This window comes from Triticum urartu, chromosome 1, assembly GCF_003073215.2.
Source record: "Triticum urartu cultivar G1812 chromosome 1, Tu2.1, whole genome shotgun sequence".
Lineage (NCBI taxonomy): Eukaryota > Viridiplantae > Streptophyta > Magnoliopsida > Poales > Poaceae > Triticum > Triticum urartu.
In genome coordinates, this window is record NC_053022.1 from 26,625,209 (window position 1) to 26,646,657 (window position 21,449).

Below are 21,449 nucleotides of genomic sequence, written 5' to 3' on the forward strand. Positions count from 1 at the left end.
ATCACTATCGATGATAGTAGGAGCCATCAAGCCTGACGGCGATGACACAGAGGAACTCTCAATGAAAGCACCAATGTCGGTGTCAAAACCGGCGGATCTCGGGTAGGGGGTCCCGAACTGCGCGTCTAGGCCGGATGGTAACAGGAGGCAAGGGACACGAAGTTTTACCCAGGTTCGGGCCCTCTTGATGGAGGTAAAACCCTACGTCCTCCTTGATTAATATTGATTATATGGGTAGTACAAGAGTAGATCTACCACGAGATCGGAGAGGCTACACCCTAGAAGCTAGCCTATGGTATGATTGTTGTTCTGTATGTTGTCCTACGGACTAAAACCCTCCGGTTTATATAGACACCGAAGAGGGTTAGGGTTACACAAAGTCGGTTACAATGGTAGGAGATCTACATATCCGTATCGCCAAGCTTGCCTTCCATGCCAAGGAAAGTCCCTTCCAGACACGGGACGAATTCTTCAATCTTGTATCTTCATAGTCCAGGAATCCGGCTGAAGGTATAGTCCGGCCATCTGGACACCCCCTAATCCAGGACTCCCTCAGGTGTACTTCGTCACACATGTTTCCACCACTTAGCGTCTGCACACGACATGTGCTCGGCAGACTTCAAGCGAAAACCGACGTGGGTGTAGACCATGACCTGACTAACCACAAAAGTCTCTAGTCCAGGTTCATCGCCTATTCGGATTCCATCCGCAAGGAAATCCGGCCGGGGTGTCCTCAACGGCCCCAAACGATGTGTACAGGGTCCCGAGACGCCAAACGGGTGCCCGGCATACCCGACCACGGTGTATCTACCGCAACATAGCCCACCCCTAGGGTCAGCGCTACGCATGGCCACCAACACATAACCTATAAACACCAGAAACTAGTTGCAACTCCTGGACAGAGGATGGGAGGGGTCAGTAAGTCGAGCGGGGTCATATTTCAGGGCCCAATGTGTGGTAGTAACTGAATCTTAAATCACGCATACAGATCTCAGTTCTTAGGGACGGCCTCAATGAAACAACCCACCATGTACTCCTACATGTCCTCTCATCGATACCTTTACCAAATCATGTTCAACACATCCCTCACATTACCGACATAAACATTTCACCCTAGCCCATCACCTAGATGGACCAGACCTGACACAACTATAAGCATAGCAGGCACACCAAGGTAGGAAACACATACATGGCTCAATCAACTCCTACACGTGCTAGTGGGTTTCATCTAGTTACTGTGGCAATGACAGGTCATGCAGAGGATAAGGGTTCAGCTACCGCAGCACATAGCAGTTTGAAACATTGTTGTCTTAATGCAGTAAATGAGAGCAGAAGTGAGAACATAGGATTGTATCGATATGATCAATGGGGCTGCTTGCCTGATGAAGTGGTAGTAGGGTACTGCCCTTCAGTTGGATACTCGGAGATATCCTCGGAGGCAGAACCTACCACGAAAGACACCACAGAACACAATCATCACATGGCAATATGCAACAACATGATGCATGCTATGACATGGCAATATGAGGTGTCCTCCCTAATGCAATGTGAAACAAGTTGGTTTGGGTCCATTTGAATCAAAGATTCAAATGGAAGCTTATGTTCTTAAGCATTATAAGTGTATTAGCTTGTTTCACCTAAACAGCAAGGTTAAATTTTTTTGTCATGCATGAAACCATTACAGATGGAAAGATTGAATTTTTCTGATCAAATTTCATATATAAATCTTTTCAGTCTGAGTTATAGATTAATTTCTATGATTTTTTGAAGTTTTGGTTATTTTTTGGAATTTCCTATATAAGAATAAATCCAGAAAAGGATTTACTGCGTCAGCCTGGCGTCAGTGTGACGTCAGCGGTCAACTGAGACGGTCCAGGTCAACCCTGACCTGTGGGTCCCGTCTGTCAGTGTCAACTAACTAACTAAGTTTAGTTAGCGTTAAACTAATACTAACCTAGTTTAGTTAGTGGCCTGGGGCCCACACGTCAGTGAGTCAGGGGGGAAGTCAAACCCCGATCAAGCAGGGTCAAACCCGCCGGACCAGGTCAACGGCTCGTCGCCGGCAAGGCCAGGAACGGCGGAGGGGTGCGGGTTTCCTCCTCCGGTGACCAAATGGTCGGCGGAGGGCATCTACGTGACGCGGGCACTCATCCGCGTCGAGTGGTGTAGGTGGTTGGACCTGGGGTGGCCGGAGTCGGCGTCGGCGTCGACCTTGGCGGTCGCCGGAGCTCGGGTGAGGTCGGGATCGTCGTTGTGACGGTCGTGGTGGCTCATGCGGGGCACGTACGTGCTCTACGCGGCGCGGGGAGGAAGCTGGGCACGACGGCCGGACCATTAGGTGGCCGGAGACTCGTCAGGTGGCGGTGCGTGCGGGCGAACTTGAGGCGGCGCGTACGGTGCACGAGAGCTAGAACGGAGAGGGGGAGAAGGGTCAGTGGCTCACTGCGAGTGCAGGGGAGCGAACGGCGAGCTCGGGGAGGGGCTGGAGCGGTCGAGGTTGCGAGGGGGATCTCCGGCGATGGCGGATCGGGACGAGCTCGGTGCAGCGTCTCCGGGGCGAGCGAGCGCTCGGGGATCGGTCGAGGTGAAGCAGTGGACGACGGTGAAGCTTGTTGGCACGGCGAGACGACGAGTGGACGGCGGTGGCTGCGGGCTCTACGACGGTGCGGGCGCGGTTGCGTCGGCCATGGTGTCGAGGGAGCGAGGGAGAGAGCAGGGGGAGTGTGAGGTGTCGGGTAGACCAGGGTGACACCGAGGAGGTGTTAGCGGCGTCGAGGCAGTGACCAGGCGAAGCAGACGAGCAAGGTGGTGGCGTGGCGAGCTCGGGCGCGTGCGCCGTGTCCCTCCTCTGCCTACTGGCAGAGGTAGGCGATGACTGGCGTGGGCCAGCACAGTGCTGGGCCGGCCAGTGGCTGCCAGGTGGGCTGCGCCAGGTAAGTGGCTGGATCCTTTCTCTCTCTCCTTTTTTCTGTTTTCTATTATTTCTATAACTTCAGGGCTTTATTAAAAATGCAAGGGCATTTCCAAAAATCATGAAACTAATAATGGCTACTGCTTAGAATATATCCAACAGTAAACATTTTAGTTTATGATTACTTGAGCATTTAAAATATTTTATAACATTTAAATTCCCAAATGCAAATACTATATGATTAATCCAATGACCTTAAGATGTCCTAGAAAAGTGTGCACCATTTTTGTCAAAGGTTTTAACCCAAAACAAAAAGGGTGGACTTTTTAGAAGGGCATTTCAGGTTCATTGAAAAAGTTTTTAGTAAACCCTAGTTGTTCCAGGGGGTGCTGGGGGTTCTGTCATCCCATTTCAGTTTTCTGGGAAATTAAACATGATGCAACTCTCTAATGCATGAACTAACTAGGGTGTGACAAGAAACACCTCTTCCTAATGCGAGCAGAATTATAGGGGTTGTAGTCTTCGAAGAATACATGCTCTTCAAAGAAATCATCAGCCTTGAACTTTTGCTTGCGTGAGAATGGATCCTTTGGCTTGGGCAGAGGAGTGTCAGTGAGTTGCATCACAACCTCAGGAATCTCAATCGCAGGTTCTTCAGGCTGAGGAATTTCTGGTTCCTCTTCAGTGGCATTCTGCGTCGTCAGTTGTTCAGCAACAACAGTTTCTTCAGCGCTAGTGGATGGAATTTCCTCATGTATAGATGCAGTGGGGTGAGTTTCTTCAGAGCCCAGTTGAACAGTTGTTGCGGGGGACCGAGGAATTTGCTGTAGAGGGGTGAAGAGTGGAGAGTTAGGGTGCTGACTTTCCCAAAAGTCATCAGTCATCACTGGTGTGGAGCAGCCAACGTCCACATCTTCATCTTCCATTTCTTCAACGATAACTTCTTCAGCTGTGAACTGAGGCGTGGGCGAGGAGATGACAGGTGTTGAAGGGATCCAATCCACTTCAATTTCTTCATCCAACTGCTCAAACAAGGCAGCAGAAGGAGTTTCTTCATCAGATCCGCTGGGGATCACATATTCTTCATCAAAAGGAACAAGGTCCTTTGATGGCCTGGTTGAGATGGGAACAACATCAATGGGATTAGCAAATGAACTTGTCATAGGCTTCATCTTCTTCGGACCTGAAGAATCTGAAGCAGCTGATGCTTTCCTTTTCTTCACTACAGCATGCTCTGTAGCCTTGGTCTTCTTCGCAGCTGATGCAGATGGAAGGATGGGAGTTGAAGTAGGCGTAGGAGCAGCTGAGGAATCTGGTTGATTTTCTTCATTTTCTTCAGGCGCACCACTAGTGGGTGCCCTGGCAATTTCTTCAGCGGCTGGAATGCAGTCATCAGCCCTGGAACTCACATTTTCTTCAGCAGCCTGATTTTCATCAGTGGTGCTGGCATGTTCTTCAGTCGGCTAAGCAGATGCTTCAGCCTGAGGAACTTCCTGTTGCGTTGGGGCTGCAACATTTGAGGTAAGTTATCGGCAAGTTTCACAAAACAAACCTTGGCTCCAAGCCAATCAGCGCGATATGCATCAAAGTCATCACTGAGTTTCTTGATCTCAGTTTGAATAGTGACAAGTTCTTCAGTTGTCATAGAGAAAACGTTTTTCTTCAGATAGCGCTCTTTCTTGTACTGCGCTTTCTTGATCTGCCTGGCCTTCTCAAATTTCCACTTTTCTTCTTGGATGAAGTGGGTCAGCATGTGACTCTGGCCAGGAATCAGCTTGAAATCAGGCATGGGAGTGTTGGGGTCCTTGTGCCAAACATCAATGTACTCGAGGATCAACTTGGGATCCAAAAGAAGTGGCACCTCTGTTCCCTTGGCTCTAGCGGCCCTGAGTTGCCTGTCTCTGATGATTTCTGCAAGTTCATCATCATCAGCTTCGTCTTCTTCAGACGGTACTTGGAAAGCGACCTGCTTCTGAGGACTTGGTCGAGGACCGCGTCCAGCAGTTGACTTTGTCTTCAGTAGTGAGGGGCCAGCTGAGGAGCTAGCTGAGACACCTGAGGCAATGGAGATGCCTGCAGTCCTTTGGCATGAGGCAAGATGCACAGGTGCTGAGGATTTAGTCGGAGCTACCGAAGACTTTGGCGGAGGAGCTGAGGACTTTTGAGGAATAGGAACAGCATGAGGAATTGGCCGTGAGGGCTTTGAGGATTCTGGCCGTGAGGGCATTGCCGAGGAGCTTGGCCTTGAGGGCATTGTTGGTGAAGCACTTGGCTTGCGCGCAGGCTTCTTTGACATAGCCTTCTCCGGCTTGACAGCAGAGGCAGCAGCAGCAGCAGAGTCTTCATTGAATTTCCTCACTGCTTCTCTGGCTTGCTTAGCCAAGTTGGCTTGGCGCTTGGATCATTCATCAGGATAGTCCTCATGGCGCTTGAGGCTGGTGGGATCAGCTATTTGGCCAGGTGCCAATGGAGGTCTTGGGCATGGAGGATTGAGTTCGAATTTCTTCATGTACTTGGGAGTGACATATCTGTATTTCCTTCACTCTCTAGCCCATGTCCTCTCTATCTTCTGAATGTGCACATTGCGCTCATTCTTGGTTTCCTCAGTAGGTGTGCAGTACCGACCATATATTTCATCAGGGATCTCAAACGTTGTATTGACCTCAGGCCTCTTTCCAACTTTCTGTGGCTTCTTACCATCGACCATTTTGTTTAGTTGAGGAATTTGAACAATCGAATTCTCTGAAGAAGTATGCAAATTTTCTTCGAGGAACACTGCAAATGAGTTAAGTTGATGAGAACCTAGTGATTCAGCAGCTGACATGAGTACCTGTGAACAGAGTATAGTTGCAAGGAATTTGGAGAGGTCATATGCATTCTCAGAAGGTTTTTTAAAAAGAACAGGTTTGAGGAATTTGACCAGATGAGTCTTGAAGAATTTCACTAAGCGTTCTTTGTCTTAGGTTCCAGAGTTGTATAGATCGAAGATCCACACAATTGAGGAATCTTGAAGGAAAATGATGCTTAGAGAAACGAATCAAGAACAGATGACTTGTGAGGTGTTTTAGTGTGTGAAGATATGAAGAAAAACACCTTTGAAGATTTTCTAGATAATCGTTTGAATCAAAGAGGGTAGTAAAAGTAACTTTTAATTACCCTGAACGAAGAACGCAACGAACTAGAGTGAGGAGATGTGAAGTTTGTCTGTGCAGATCTTCCACGCCCTAACTTGGCGGAGGAAGACGGCTACGGCGGCGGCGGAGTGAAGATTTCCGCGGTCAGCGTGAGTACGTCGGCGACGAGGTCGAGGTAGTGAAGCTCTTCCTCACCGGCGGCGATGAAGTAGCGGCGGTGCTAGGGTTTGAGAAGCTCGAGCTAGAGAGAGATCGAGCGGAGTAAAAGAAGTGAGGAAGGGAAGGAGGGGTATTTATAGCCACAGTGAAAAACTGCTTGCCCGAAGAAATTGGACGAACATGCCCCTGACCCTTCTCATTCGCATGACATGTGTCACCCACGTACTGAGAGGTGGAGATCGTGTTAGATCGTGGGTGAGTGGATAAGTATATCGTGGGATGCGGAACGGTTTGAGCGGCAAAGCCGAAAATTTAGATAAGATACGTTTTAAAGTTCCGTTCGCAATTTCTTCAGCTGACAAGGACACAGTGAAGATTTTGAACGAGTTTCAAATAGAATGCACATGAAGAATTTGTGAACAGATTGGGTTGAGTACAGCATAGAGGGGAAGGGTCTGATCACATTCACTTAGCAGAAAGATCAACTTGAAGAAATAGCAATAAGTGAATGATGTAGAGGACATAAACTCATATATATATATATATATATATATATATATATAAACCAATGAAGAAAAATGACAGAAACAGTGAAGACAATGCAAAGTTGAAGAATATGAACAATTGAGGAATTTCAACTTTTGGTGGTAGCGTGACCCACCGTATAAGAATGATGATTTCAGACACCGCGTACAATTATCGTAGGGTTCTGAGAATCAAATTCTTCGTTAATTTCTTCACACTAAGAGTGTTATTCTTCATTGATTGAAGAAAACGTTTCTTCATGTGCACATCTAAGTCATCAATTTTGCATAAGTGTTAGGATGAGTGTCCTTTTCAAAGAACATTCGAAGATTCTAGGATATTTAGCTCACACCGCAACTTGCTAAATCTCTTCTCATCCAAGGGCTTTGTGAAGATATCGGCTAGCTGTTCTTCAGTCTTCACATGCTCAATAGAAATGTCGCCCTTCAACACATGATCACGAAGAAAATGATGACGAATCTGAATGTGCTTTGTCTTCGAGTGCTAAACTGGGTTGTGAGCAATCTTGATGGCACTCTCATTGTCACAGTAGAGAGGCACATTCTTCATGTTGACGCCGTAGTCCTTAAGGGTTTGCTTCATCCATAGCAATTGAGCACAGCAAGAACCAGCGGCAATGTACTCAGCTTCAGCAGTAGATAGTGGTACGCAGTTCTGTTTCTTCGAGGACCAACACACCAAAGATCGTCCGAGGAAATGACATGTACCAGATGTTGACTTGGGTCCACACGATCACCAGCATAGTCAGAGTCAGAATATCCAATGAGATCAAAAGCCGAGCCCTTAGGGTACCATAATCCAAGTGTTGGTGTGTGAGCTAGATATCAAAGAATATGCTTCACAGCCTTATGGTGTGATTCCTTCGGTGTAGCTTGAAACCGGGCACACATGCTAACACTAAGCATTATATCTGGCCTAGATGCACATAGGTACACTAAAGAGCCAATCATGGAGCGGTATACCTTATGATTGAAGTCGATACCATTTTCATCAGTGCACAGATGGCCATTTGTGGGCATAGGAATTTTGACGCCTTTGCAATCTTGCATGCCGAATTTCCTCAGAACATCCTTGAGGTATTTCTCCTAAGATATGAATATGCCATTGCGTTGTTGACGAATTTGAAGACCTAAGAAGAATTTCAACTCTCCCATCATAGACATTTGATATTCTTCACTCATCATATAGGCAAATTCATCACTATAACGTTGGTCAGTACAACCAAAGATAATATCATCAACATATATTTGGCACACAAATAATTCACCATCATAAGATTTAGTGAAAAGAGTAGGGTCGAGTGAACCAGGTTTGAAGCCTTTCTTCATGAGGAATTCCTTCAAGGTATCATACCACGCTCGTGGGGCCTGCTTGAGGCCATAGAGGGCCTTGTTGAGTCTGAAGACTCTGTCAGGATTCTTTGGATCTTCAAAACCTGGGGGTTGAGCAACATATACTTCTTCCTCAAGCTTACCATTGAGGAACACACTTTTCACATCCATTTGATATAGAGTGATATCATGATTGTTAGCATAAGCAAGTAATATGCGAATAGCCTCAAGTCTAGCAACAGGTGCAAAATTTTCATCGAAATCAATTCCTTCAACCTGTGTGTAGCCTTCAGCTACAAGCCGTGCCTTATTCCTCACCACAAGGCCATTTTCATCTTGCTTGTTGTGGTAGATCCACTTTGTGCCGATGATATTGTGCTTACGAGGATCTGGATGTTTGACCAGTTCCCAGACATTGTTGAGCTCGAACTAATGCAATTCTTCTTGCATGGCCTGAATCCACTCAGGCTCCAGAAATGCTTCATCTACCTTAGTGGGCTCTATAATAGAGACAAAAGCATAGTGCCCACAAAAGTGAGGAGTTCATAGGCAGTCTTCTTGAAGAATTTGTGAAGATATACTCTGTTGATGATGTGGCACGCAGTATCAATTGCCTCAGTCCAGAAACGATGAGGCGTTTTGTATTCATCAAGCATAGTGCGAGCCATCTCAGCAAGAGTCCTGTTCTTGCGCTCCACGACGCCGTTCTGGTGAGGAGTGTAAGGAGCAGATAACTCATGAGTAATACCAAGTTCATCAAGATGGTCATCGAGACCAGAATTCTTGAACTCAGTGCCATTGTCACTTCTGATGTGCTTGATCTTCACACCAAAGTTGGTTGAAGCCCTCGAGGAAAATCTTTTGAAGACTTCCTGCACTTCATTTTGTAAGTAACAAGGTGTACCCATGTATAACGAGAGTAATCATCAACAATAACAAAGCCATATTGAAATGCTTCATTTGAAACAGCAGAATAATGATTAGGACCGAAGAGATCCATGTGAAGCAATTCAAATGGACGAGTAGTGGTCATGATAGTCTTCGCTGGATGCTTGGCCTTGGTCATCTTCCCAGCTTCACAGGCTCCGCATAGGTGATCCTTGAGGAATTTTACATTCTCGATGCCAATGACATGCTTCTTCTTTGCAAGCGTGTGCAAATTTCTCATGCCTGCATGACCAAGTCATCGATGCCAGAGCCAGCCTTCTGAAGTTTTTGCAAGTAAGCACATGGCTGGTTGTGGTCCTATAGAGAAATCAACAATATACAGGTCTCCTCTCCTAAAGCCTTCGAAGACTTTGGAATTGTCAGCTTCCATAACCACAACACAACGGTACTTGCCAAAGACAACAACCATATCAAGATCACAAAGAATTGAGACAGACATAAGGTTGTATCCTACGGACTCAACAAGCATAACTTTGTCCATGTGTCGATCCTTTGTGATCGCAACCTTACCTAGACCCAATACCTGACTTTTGCCTTTGTCAGCAAAGATGATATGCTTCAGATGCGACGGAGATAATGGAGCATCCATCAATAGATTCTTGTCACCAGTCATGTGATTTGTACATCCACTATCGAGGACCCACTCAGTGGCTTTGGGTTGATCATCCTGCAGATGAATTAGTGCAGCTTACAAACTCATATACTTCATTAGTGAAGAATATGACATCAATTCATCAGATCAATTTCATCAAGCAAAAGAACAGATAAAGCAATATGAGGACGTGAGAAATGAAAGTTCATTTCTTCATGATTAGCTTGCGTCCTATCAGGCATACTCAGGTCTCCAGCAAATTCTTCAGACGATTACGTACGTCTGGAGACCTGACCCTGCAGAAGAGATTAGTTCTTTTTCTTCACCACCCACATCTGAAGGGGTGGCAAAGAGTTCATCATTCTGCGAGCTCCATACGAGAAGGATGGCATAGAAGCCAGTCCATTTTGTTTCATATAAGAGGGGTTAGAGTAAGCATAAGAGTATGCAGAGAAATTCTTCGAGGATTTATGGACATAATGATTTGAAGAATAATGCACATATCCATAATCCTTAGATCATCCATGCGAAACAGACGGGTTAGCACGATGATGTTCATATGAGGACTTTGATCCATATGAAGAATTTGGTCCATATGAAGAATTTGATCTGGGGTTCCTATTCTTCACAGGTGGCATCATGATGACATTCACCTGAAGATTTTTAAGGCATCTTTTGGGAACCCAGATTTTCTTCATAGGGGGACCGTTCCTGCAGTTAGTACCAACATATCTAGCAAATACTTCACCGTTCTGATTTTTGAGCAGTTTATAGTTGGAGTCAAATGACTCATCATCAGAATGAGGAGATTCACGTGCAAATCCAGATAAGTTAGATGGATCAACTGGAGGTCCCTTTGCAGCAACCCATGTAGTTTTGGGGTACTGCTCAGGCTTCCAATATGTACCATCAGCATTGAGTTTCCTTTCAAAGGCAATACCCTCTTTCCTAGGGTTCCTATTGAGGATCTACTTTTTAAGCACATCACACAGAGCCTGATGCCCTTTGAGGCTTTTGTACATGCCTGTCATGTACAATTCCTTCAACCCTGCATCATCAGTGATACTAGCAATGTCCTTAGATGAGGAATTAGTGATAGCAGAGGCACGTGAAGAATTTGAAACATTAGCAGCATTTGAACATTCAGGTGAAGAATTAGCAGATTCACGTTCAATGCACTTCAAGCATGGAGGAACAAATTCTTCCTGAGAAGCGCTGATTTGTTGAGCAAGTAATGAATCGCGCTCCTTCTGAAGATCTTCATAACTCACTCTTAGCTTCTCAAGGTCTTGCTTTCTTTGAAGAAATTCATAAGAAAGCTTCTCATGATCCAATAAGAGAGTGTTATGATGACTTTGAAGATTGCCAAGCTTGGACTGAAGTCTCTGAAGATTTCCAGTCAAAGTTTCAGTGCGATCCATTTCTTCACCCAACATATCATCACTTTTATCTAGCATGTTTTGAACCTTTTCTAAAGCCCTTTGTTGTTTTACAGCAATCTTAGCAAGTTTAGAATAGCTGGGCTTAAGGTTTTCATTAGATTCATTCTCACTTGATTCAGATGAGGTATATTTGAGTACCTTGGCACCCTTTGCCATGAAGCAATAGGTGGGAGCGTAGTCATCATCCCCTTCATCAGCCTTGTTGGTGAGGTCATTTTATTCAGTGTTGAAGACAGACTTGCTGACGAATGCAGTAGCGAGAGCTAGGCTCGCCACTCCGGATTCGGACTCCTCAGATGACTCCTCTTCCTCATTTTCTTCAGATTCAGCCTCGGAGTCCATTTCCTTGCCAATGAATGCCCTGGCCTTCTTGGAGCTGCTCTTCTTGTGATATGAAGGCTTTGAGGATTTTGATGATGAAGATTTTGTGGATCTCTTCTTTTTCTTCGCATCATCCGAACTGTAATCCTTGTATTTCTTCTTCTTTGATTCCTTTTCCCACAGTGGACAATCTTGAATGTAATGTCCAGGTTTCTTGCATTTGTGGCAGAGCCTCCTCTTGTAGTCACTGGATGAGGAATCATTGCTCCTTGAGAGTCTTCCAAGGCGACTACGTCTTGAGAACTTTTGAACTTCTTCACAAGCAGAGCCAGATCATGGCTTAGTTCTTCAGGATCGCCAAGGCTGCTATCAGAGTCTTCATCTTCAGACTCAGATACTGCCTTGGCCTTCAGTGCACATGATCTGCCATAGCTTGAACCATAGAGATCCCTTTTTTCAGCAAGTTGGAACTCATGAGTATTTAGCCTCTCGAGAATATCAGCGGGATCAAGTGACTTGTAATCAGCACGTTCTTGTATCATCAATGCCAGAGTGTCAAATGAGGAATCAAGCAATCTCAGCAATTTCTTCACCACCTCATGGTCGGTGATGCCAGTGGCACCAAGTGCTTGAAGCTCATTTGAAATGTTAGTGAGGCGATCGAAGGTTTGTTGAACATTTTCATTGTCGAGTCTTTTGAAGCGATTGAAGAGATTGCGAAGAACATCAACTCGAGAGTCATGCTGTGTTGAGACTCCTTCATTCACTTTGGACAACCTGTCCCAGATAAGCTTCGCTGTCTCCAAAGCACTCACTCTGCCATACTGTCCTTTGCTCAGATGGCCACATATGGTATTCTTCACTTGAGAGTCGAGTTGCTTGAATCTCTTCACATCAGCAGCATTCAGAGAAGGTGTGACTGAGGGAACACCATTTTCCACAACATACCAGAGATCGTTATCAATTGCTTCAAGATGCATTCGCATCTTATTCTTCCAGTAGGGGTAGTCCGTCCCATCGAAGGTAGGACACCCAGCAGAGACCTTGATCATACCTGCGGTCGACATAACTAAAACTCCAGGCGGTTAAACCAAAATCACACAGAACAAGGGAGTACCTTGCTCTGATACAAATTGAAAGAGGGGGGTGAATATGCTATTTTTATGAAATTCTTCACTGAGGAATTTTCCGGTGAGGAAATTTCTTAGCAAAGAACTACTAGCAGCGGAATAAGTACTCAAGAGTAAACATGACAGAATACAAGCATGGTCATCATGATGAAATGAAGACAGGCATAGAGTACTGAAAAGCGTAATCACAGGATAACACAGGATGAAGACAAACAGACTGAAGAAATTGAACTGAGGAAATTGAGAAAGTCTTCAGTCAAAGTCTTCAAGCACAGATATGAACAAACACACAACACAGTTATGAGGAAATGAAAGAGTTGAGGGAATAGAACCAGTAAGCTTGGTGAAGACAATGATTTGGTAGACCAGTTCCAACTGCTGTCTCAGCTGTACGTCTGGTTGGAGCGGCTGAGTATTTAAACTCGAGGACACACAGTCCCGGACACCCAGTCATGAACACGCAGCTCAGGACACCCAGTCCTCACCGTATTCTCCTTGAGCTAAGGTCACACAGACCTCGCCCAATCACTCGTGGTAAGTCTTCAGGCGACTTCCAAACCTTCACAAACTTGGTCACTCGGCGATCCACAATTCCTCTTGGATGCTCTAGACCATGACGCCTAACCGTTTGGAAGAAGCACAGTCTTCAAAGGTAACAAGCTTCGGATCCACGCATGATCAATCTCTTCAGTGATGCTCAATCACTTGGGGTTTGTAGGTGTTTGGGTTTGGGTTTTTGGTTTTTCCTCACTTGATGATTTTCGCTCAAAGTCCTCGGAGGATGGGTTGCTCTCAAATGACAAGTGTCAGTTTCTCTCGGAGCAGCCAACCAGCTAGTGGTTGTAGGGCCGGCTATTTATAGCCTAGGGAGCAGCCCGACATGATAAGAAATAAATGCCCTTCAATGATATGACCGTTAGGTGGATAGATATTTTGGTACAGCTGGCGCATAGCACAGCAACGGTCGGAATTTTGAGTAGCAAACTCCTCAGGGCTATCATGTTCCTCACTGTGTAGGCAATCCGCACTGACGAATTCCTAACTCCTCAGTCAGAACAAATTCCTTAGAGACCATAAGAACTTCGTCTCTGTCACTGAAGAATATGACTGGACTGTATGAGATTTCCAATGGCTTCACTCGAAGGGATTGGTAGGTGTAGGATTTTGAGTTGAGCATCACATGGAATTTTTTCCTTAGTATTTCCTCGACCCCCTTTAACAGTACGGTGTTTCCTATGACTCAAGAAAGAGAAAATGAAACTACGAAAACAAAAGTCTTCACGCTTCATGTTCCATGAATGAATACCAAGTCTTCAAGGTCACACCAATTTCTTCACTTTCAAAGTCTTCAGAAAGTCTTCAGAGATTCAAAGTCTTCAGTCGAAGAACTTCATTTTTAGGGGTCGACTTTCTCTGTAAATATCAAACTCCTCATAGACTTATAGACCTGTGTACACTTACAAATGCATTAGTCCCTTAACCTATAAGTCTTCAATACACCAAAATCACTAAGGGGCACTAGATGCACTCACAGCGGCGACGAAGAGATCATGTCGGCGGTTAGGGTGTCTGATCTGGATCACATTCGGATCTGGATGGTGGTTCCTCGAGCCGTCGTGCGCATCCTTTGTTCCGGCGCGGCAAGCGACCTCTGGACTAGGCACGTGACACGAGGACGTCGGGGGCTCCGGCCCTTGGCGTGGAGGTGGTGGCCATCTTCTTCGTCGGAGGTGGTCGGCTAGATGGTTGTGGATTCTCGCATCCAGTCCCGGCGTACAGTGGGGAGACGGAGTTGCCGGTGAAACCGTGCTATGACTCGGGTCATGGCGGGCGATGGCGGCGTTTTTGCGTCGTTATCTTGTTGAAGACATCGCCTTTGCAGCTTCTGTCGACTTGCTTGCGCTGCTCTGGGTGAAAACCTTGATCCGGAGTTTCCGGATCGGACGATGGCCGTGCTTTTGGGGCGTCGTTTTCCCTCATGGGGGCATCGTTTTTTGAGCAGCAGTTGGATGCAGGATCAGAGGATGGATTCTCTGGTGGAGCGGTGCGGCATCTCACTCATTGATGGCGGCGGGTCTCGGCGGCATGGCGCTGTGGTGACTCTGCGTCCGATGCGCGGAGATGGACTCGCGTAGGAGGGTGATGCGGTCTGGCGTCGTGGTGGCGTTGACGGCAGCTAGACCGAGCAACGTAGATGTAGCAGTACAGCTCTGAAGATGGATTGGTGGCAGGTGGCTGCGGCGGCCTCAGACCCGGCAGGCGTCCTGGTTGAGGGGTGCGCCAGACTAGTAGGTGACCCATACCCGGCAGGCGTCCTGGATGGGACCTCAGGTCTTAGATGTTAGGTTTGGCTGCGAGGTCTGTTTGGTACTAGGCCAGACTATCAGCATCCCTTCATCTCTTGGATAGGAGTAGCGACACTTTTGTTGCCTAGACGGTTGCTTCAGTCTTACTGTTGTATGACTTTGTAAGGTCTTGTGTGAATAATTAATAAAGTGGCTGCATGTATCATCCAGATGTAGAGGCCGGGGGTCCTCCTCCATTTTCAAAAAAAAAGATCCCTCTTAAAAAAGAGCTTCGTAAAACAGTGAATAAAGTACACAGAAACACACCTTTTGGGACTGATGTAAACAACAAACCACAACTCCAGTTAATTTTTTCACATAACAAGAAGCGTCTCCCTTCCCAACTTGTCTTCCTCCTCTGGGCAGGCCCGCCTCTATCTCTCTATCTCTGACAAAACTAAGCACCTCTGCCGCCAATGCCAATGTGTCAGCAAAGCGCGTATGCCAACTGGACACTCCCTGGTAGGATTTCTCTAAGATTTGGACAGTGGGACATAATCAGGAGAGTTGATGATGCTACAGACAAAATTAATTTAAAAATTGTTCACAGGTTGCAGTAGACCTAGAAAGTGTCTCACTGGAGTTGGGGAAGAACAGCTTGGTCTGGCCAAACAGGGGCCTGGCCAAGGGAGAGAAAATAAAGGGGCGGTGGTCAAAGGTGTTTGTGTCAAATACTCCTCTGACCATCAGCCTAAAAATACTCCTTATGTGAAAAAAATAACTGAAGTTGTGGTTTTCTGTTATACATCAACCTCAAAAGGTATGTTTCTGTGTAATTTACTCGAAAACAGTTCAGAATCAAATAGTAAAACATATGCATCTGTTTATATGATCCTTACATTGAAGAGACTTGTTGCTGTATGGGCATCAACAGCACTGAAAGGGTCATCAAGAAGATAGATGTCTGCATTTTGGTATAGTGCACGAGCAAGCTGGACACGCTGTTTCTGACCACCACTAAGATTTGCTCTTCTCTCCCCAATCTGAGTACAATCTCCATATGGCAGCATTTCAAGGTCCTTGACCAATGAGCACTGCGCGAGTGTGTCTTGGTATCTTTGCCTGTCCATCGAAGATCCAAAGAGAATATTGTCTTGCACAGTCCCTGTTTGGATCCATGCATTCTGAGAAACGTATGCTATCTTCCCAAAGACTTGGATCTGAATTTTTTATGCAAAGATCAATAATTTGATATTAAGTTCTTATGAAAAAAATAATTAGTTGGCATACTTCAACGTGGCAACTATTGTCAAGCATTATTTTTATATCAACTTTGGAAAACCGAACGCGATACAGTTGTCAACATGCTGTGTATCTTTTAAACATACTTTAATGATCTTGCATACAACAATGCTATGCTCCCCAACTATTAGGCAGTAAATTCTGAAAAGACATTTCGGAATAGAGTGGCAAGGTTTATAAGATTACACAATTGGGCGATAAAGATAACACCAGCACATCATTACCTCATAAACTAACAGCCATGTGGTTTTCTGCTTCATGAAAAGATGAAGGTAGTAAGAGAACATACTGTGCCTTTAGTTTTGGGGACCTCTCCAAGTATAGCAGCCAAAAGCGTCGACTTTCCTGACCCTACCTCTCCACAAATTGCAACCTTTTCTCCAACTTTGACCACCAAATTTATATTCTTTAGTGTTGGTTTTGATGGATTTTCATCCCATGAGAAACTGCACAAATTCATCGATATAGGGTAGTAAATGCCAACACAGTATTTCTTCCTAATTTGTCCGTTTAGCTCAAGTGCATCAAGGAACTTTGATATCCGAGTGAAAGCAACCTTAGCTTGTATCACAGCTCCAATAACATCTGGTATTGACCTAACTGGGTCCTGCACGATACGTAGAGTTGCCACAAAGGTGAAGACATTGCTAGCATCAAGAGGGATTTTCAAAAGATAGCAGGTTAGAAAGGTCGCTGCCGAAACCAAAACGGGTGATGACCAGAAAAGGAAATTGTTGTATGCCCTCCTAAGCTGGAATGCTGACAATCACTTGTACTCAACCCTCTCTCAACCCCTTGATGACTTTCTTGAAGTGAGCTTCCCATGCATAAAGTTTCAAGACCTTCATATAAACTAGTGACTCAGACATGGCCTTCAATCTTGAATCTTGCGCTTCCATAAGTTTACTCTGAAACTTGTGTTGCAGTTTGGCCAATGGAGCATTGCAGAGTACGGTGATAATGATGACAACCAACGATGAAAGCGTTGCAGCACCAACCGCTTTGTATAAAATTGCTAGAGCAATGCAAAGCTGAACGCTTGTTGTCCATGTTTGATGGAACCAGTATGGGAATTCCCCAATCCGATAGGCATCGACATTCACATAGTTCATAATTTCCCCAGAAGAGTGCTTCATTGTTTCTGCATTTGATAGCTTCTGTTGTTTCTTATAAATAGCTGTTGACAGGAATGACCTCACCTGCAGTCCTAATCTCCGAATGCGGAAATTCCACTGTCTATGAGACAACGATTCACAGCATTTGCAGACAAACATCATCGCAGCAAGCACGTACCCTTCATATTTAAAGGTCCCTTTCCCAAGTGATAAATTGATGAATGCCTTGAGAAGTATTGGGCCAGTAGATAAGGTGAGAACCTTGAGCAAAGCAAAGAAACCTGAGACCAAGAGCGCATGCTTGTGACAAGAAACAATAGTCCAGAAGATCCATGGTGTTGTGTTGATGGTGATTTTTTTTCTCTTCTTGCTGTTCAGCTTCTCCATGAACATCAAATACTGGTTCTGTGCTAGATCCATGGCGCCTAAAAGTGGCACGTCGTTGTCCTCAAGGGGCTTCTCATACCCCTTATTCATTAAAGGATTCAGCCACCAAAATGACATCTCACTGAAAAACCCAGCTTTAGCAAAGGTAGTTACCCGACTCTCAGAATCGGCTACCTCACTGCCTGCCGCCGTGTTCAGGGGCTCGTGTAAACCATTTCCAGTTCTTCCATAACCCTCTTCAACAACCCTGTGCTGAATGCCATAGAGAAGGAGGAGAATTGCACCTGGTAAGGACAGAACATCCAAACAAGCTTTAATTGTGATAGTCTTCTCTGCAACAATATAAACAACTGAAGAACTAGAGATGAATGCTGCGAAGATGATCAGCAAGACAGACCAAAATCAAACAAATGCGGCTCCAAGAAACCGAGGCCTGATGCTGAAAGCGAAGCTGGTAAGGATCAAATTCAATCCTTGAGATAATGTTACAAGCCACCAATGTGACAGGTAAACAGAAGCACCCTGATTGAAGTTATTTCCCAGCACCCAGATTCCTAGCCCAAGATAAACCAAACCCAGGCAGCCACTGAAGAGCACAGCAGCCAAATGTAGCCGTGAAGTGAGCATGATAAGCTGCCTCGGGGATGCTTTATTCTTTGGAATTTCGACAAACAGCTGGAGTGTGAGCATGAATAGAAGCATCGCGACGCCCCCAATCGCCACCAAATGATTCATGCAGGTAGAGGAGTTGAATATTTTCTTTGAAGCACACGAGGCCACATCTTGGTTGGAGCATATTGGGCTCCCACACAAATTCATCTCCCAAGAATCTGAAGTGCAGTTATAAAGTATATACTGTAGTGAGATCCCAGATTTCAGTTAGTGCTGGTCAAAAGGTAGCAACAATGATTTAGCTAGATGTGAGGAGAGAACTGACTTGTGAGGGGATCAGCTCCTGCTGCAGCCCTGCAGCAACCATGAACAAGAAACTAGTCAGGGGAGGACAAATAGAAGATGATAGCTGTTTTGAATGAAGAAACGGACCAAGAACAATTCACTTGTACTGGAGCGAAATCAGAAAGTCCAAACACAGTAATGTGGATGCTCGCCACACCACACAAAGTTAGCAGTGCGGCAAAAATTCAATTAAAACTAGGGAACCGCGAAGCTGCAGTAAAAATTCAATTAAAATTTTGGCAGCGGCCGGAAGATTTGGCTTCAGTCCAAACGACTGCCCTGCCTAAAACGATTTGTCAACGCCGTCCAAACTTCACGGAACACAAACTTCAGATACCTCTCCACAACTTTCTCCTTTTTGAAAAAAGGGACACAATGTTCTCTTCAACTAAAAAGATTTGTATAGAAACTAGCAAATATGCCCATACGTTGCAGCGGGAGAAAAACTATTAAATCATGCATGTGTGATAGATATAAAGAAAAAGTCTGAATGAAATTCCATGATAAGATAAGGACTTTTAAAGTAACATTTCATAAACTATGTCTAAGTGATGTCATGACGAGATAAGGTACTTTTAAAAAGTCATTTTAGAAACAAAAAATGTGATGGTCTCATCACGACTTAATTTCCTACAGCGTCACGACGAAAAAAAATCACTGAGCAAACTGCATTGATGGACCCTGCCTAACCTTGCCTGATGAATGAGTGTCTCGCCTTGACCTAGCGTAGCGGTGTTTATCATAATCAGTAATGTGGTACCAGAATAAACGTAGCTGTGTATGAAAGCAAAATAGAAATTTAGTCATTTTTATATGGCTTGTAAAAATTAACCCATAGGAAGTTGTGTCAATTTTGGGGGGCTTAGCGTTGTACAAGACACGGAAACCTTTTATTTACCCTGTTTCTTGTGGCTGACCTTTTCTTTTACTTAAAGCGAGGGACTAAATAAAATCATAAAGTGACCCCTATAGATCCCTAATAAAACATGTACGTAAGTGACGGTTCGGACGTGAGCCTACCCGACTACGTGCCGACTCGGGTATGAGCCTACCTAGTTGCACACCGACTATGTCATGGGCCTCGGCCCATAACTCCTACCCGGATGCTTATATATAGGAGGCATTGGCCGGCAAGAGAGCCAACCAACTTACTCATACATGCACAGCTCTGGCCGTCATCCACCGTCTCAAGCTTTCTGATGCCTCCAGTGATCCCATCCCGTCGATTGCGTGCACGACCGGATGGGAGAGAAGGTCTTGAGAACCCTGTCCTTTTAAGGGCGATAAGATTTTTTTGAAGCATCTTGGCGCGACTGCGCCCGGTTTGTTCGCGTCTTCACCCTCGTCTTCGACTACTTCCCCAACACCGATGACATGCTAGAAGACACTGCCGCTAAGAAGAAGGTCGTGGATGAAGCCGTAGCCGCCGCTGCCGCCGATACGTGACCATGGCTGACTGGAGGGTATGATCCGATCATCCTCTATTTACTCGTTCAAGTGCTAACCGGATGTGCTGTGTTCATAGATATTTCGTTCTATGTTCTACCCGGACTGCACCAGCGGGCTAGCCTTCCCGGCGAATGACAACGCACTGGTGGTGCAGCGCTCCTGTATGTCTCGTCCTAGGCGTCTGCAGCCATGCGGCTCATGCGGAGCAATGCACGGGATGGTTGATCTGACTCGGGTAGATCCGACCACCATGCTGGCGGGGCTTGATTTGAAGTGTGGTGGTAGATGCTACCGTCGTCCAATGATACTTTCTCGTCCCGTGGTCGAACCATCACCCAGATTCGCCCAATAGGTGCTCGTCGCCTTCCCAGATCTGAGCATGGTGGAGGCTGTTGAGCCGGCTGGACTTCCGGATGGGCATGGTGTTCCCGTTGTCGGATGTTTCCCCTTCACTACTAGTGAAAACCCTATACACAGAATCTTAGCAGCAGCGCGGCTCAAAAAGGAGCGCTGCTGCTAATTAGCAGTAGCGCGGGGTGCGGAAAACCCGCTACTGACAAGTGCTTAGCAGTAGCGCGCTCGGCGTAACCCGCGCTGCTACAAATATGGACCGACAGTGCCCACCCAACTCCATTTAGCAGCAGCGCGGTGCCGCGAGCCGCGCTACTGCTATAGCTGTAGCTGTAGCGCGGTTTTTCTGAGGTCGCTGCTGCTAATTTTCAAATCTGGCACACTTTTGGTCCCGGTTAGCAGTAGCGCTTGTACCTAAAGTGCGATGCTGCTACTTTCTTAGCAGCAGCACGGTTTACATCCCGTGCTACTGCTAACCCGCACCCACCACCTTTTTCCCACCCACCCTCCCCCTCCCCTTCCTCTCCCTTTCCCCTACCTCTCCCACTCTCACTCTTCTTCTTCCTTAATACTTCTCCCCCATTACTCTCCCTCTTCTACCTATCTTTCTCTCTCTTCATTACTCCTACCTGACTACACCACCTCCATTAATGCATCTCCTTTCTCTTTTTCCTTCCCCCTCCACTAGTTGAAGTTGTCTCCTCCCAAATTAGGTAGCTAGGTAGATGTAGTATTTAGTTAAGTGACATATTTGCCTCCTAACTAGATCTATCTTTATCAAGAAGAGCTTTGTGCACTTTTGATCTCCCTACATCATCATCTCCACCGTGTGCTCGATCTCAATATAGGTGATTAAAATTTCATGCTTTTGCAAAATGGAAATATGTTTATGTGTGTGTGATATGTTTATGGAAATTGTGTGTGTGGCATGAGTTGATGCCAAATTGTGCTTTTGAGTTGCCTATGTTTTGCCGAAATGTCGATTTATTTCTGTTTCGGCGAATTCCGGGCAAACTCTAGATCTATATATGTCCTATTTTTAAGGAAGGTCATGCCGAATTTTTGTATGACTTTGATGCATGCACGCAT

General features: G+C 45.7%; 1 pseudogene; it reads right to left on the reverse strand.

Annotated features, from left to right (window-relative positions):
* Positions 1 to 17,999, reverse strand: part of LOC125532630 — a 138,353-nt pseudogene extending 120,354 nt beyond the window's left edge.
* Between the last annotated feature and the right edge of the window lie 3,450 nt (positions 18,000 to 21,449).